The sequence below is a fragment of the Hipposideros armiger genome, unplaced genomic scaffold (genome assembly GCF_001890085.2).
Source record: "Hipposideros armiger isolate ML-2016 unplaced genomic scaffold, ASM189008v1 scaffold_924, whole genome shotgun sequence".
In the NCBI taxonomy this organism is placed as follows: domain Eukaryota; kingdom Metazoa; phylum Chordata; class Mammalia; order Chiroptera; family Hipposideridae; genus Hipposideros; species Hipposideros armiger.
In genome coordinates this window covers 507,461-509,299 of record NW_017732274.1, presented here as the reverse complement: position 1 = coordinate 509,299, position 1,839 = coordinate 507,461, and positions in this window count along the sequence as shown.

Sequence of the window (1,839 nt, the reverse complement as noted above, 5' to 3'; positions counted from 1 at the left end):
CAGCCTATGCCGTCACCCATGACTCACAGCAGCCCAGCTCCAGGTTGAGCTGTTGTTCACCATCTTAGCTGTAGAGGGCAGTGTCACTGGCCCCCATGTGGGATCCGAACCGGGGCCCTGCTGCTCAGAGCTGGCGTCCCAAGCCAGCTCTTAACCAACACGCCACTCGGCCGGCCCTATATATTATTTTTAAATTATATGGGTAGTTAGGTGTATTATTTACTGCTGTGTAACAAATTATCCCAAAACTTAGTGGCAAAAACAATACACATCTATCACACAGTTTCTGTGGGTCAGGAGTCTGGGTGCAGTTTAGCTGGGTGCCTCTGGCTCAAGGTCCCTTATGTTGCAGTCAGGGTGTTTGCTGGGGCTACAAGTCTTCTGTGAAGTTTTGATGGAGAAGGATTGACTTCCAAAATTACTCACATGGTTGTCAACAGGATTCAGTTCCTTCAGGTTGTTAGACTAATGCCTGAGTTCTTCACTAGTTATTGCCAGAGGCTTCCCTCAGTTACTTGCCACATGGTTCTCTCCACAGGGCGGATTACAACAAGGCAGCTGGATTCTCTCAGAGCAGATGAGAGAGAGAGCCAGGAACAACACCCAAGACAGATACCACAGTTTTGCTTTGTTTTGTTTTGTTTATGACCTAACCTTGCAAGTCACATCCCTTCACTTCTATACACTAGAAGTAAGTAAATGCAGCCCACACTCAAGGAGAAAGGATTACACAAGGATGAGAATACCAGGAGGCAGACCTCACTGCGGGTTATTTTTGAGGCTATCTACAACAGGAGGTTATGGTACCTGTGAATTTCATTTCAGAATTAAAAAGGAGACATTATTATATAATAATTTGTTATTTAAGGTAATAGTTGAGTCTGATAGGGTTGAGAACTGCTGTGTTAGTTAGTGATGAAATGCAGGCCTTGTCTAGGAGATCGGGTATAAAACATTGACAGTGTCCATTATCAGGGGAGTAATAGGTAAAATGTACTGGATGCACACCAAGGAGTACTATGCAGCAATCAGCTGCAATCAACTAGCTAAATGGACACAGCTTAGAAACACAGTGCTAAATTTAAAAAGTAGAGACAATGAAATCTATAACACAGTATTATATGTAAATTAAATATACATACACAAAAAATACATATTTTACAGGAATATACAAAAATACCTAGACATTAACTACATTAGAAAGGTTGCGAAGTAAAAGAAAAGGGAATAGGGATAAAGAGAATGCATAGATAAATAACAAGTGAAGGGCCAATAGTATGTCATGAACTGTGGAATATGAGCAATTCAACGTTTGGAACCAGAGATCCAAAATATAAAGGGGAAAAAAATTGCAGAGTTATGAGCAGAGCAGAAATAAAGCACAGAAAGTGAAAAGGCATGGTATGCTTCTAGGAGATGTTTTAGGTGGGTTGCCAGAGAGCCTGGATTGTTGGGTGGGCTGCAGAAAATAAGGGTGGAATGAAGCTGGAGTTAGAGTGTCAAAGGCCTTGGATGTTCTCTTCAGAAACTGAACTTCAAACTACCAGTGTTTCTAACAGTGACATGTCCCTATCTTTTTAAGAAAAGATCACTTTAGCAGGGAGAGCATCTAGGATGAAGGATGATCAGAACCTGAATTAAGAAGAAGAAACTTTAGAAGAATTTACATGACCTTGTGTCTGAATGAATCTGAGCGCTATGGAGAGACTATTCACCATGGTTGATAGGGTGCTATTAATATAAAAAGGGGAAAGCAATTGGGGAAGGAAGAAAATGAGTTCAGTCTGAGTTTGAGAGTCTAAATATGTCCTAAAGACAGATGGAAGTGCAGGCCTGGAA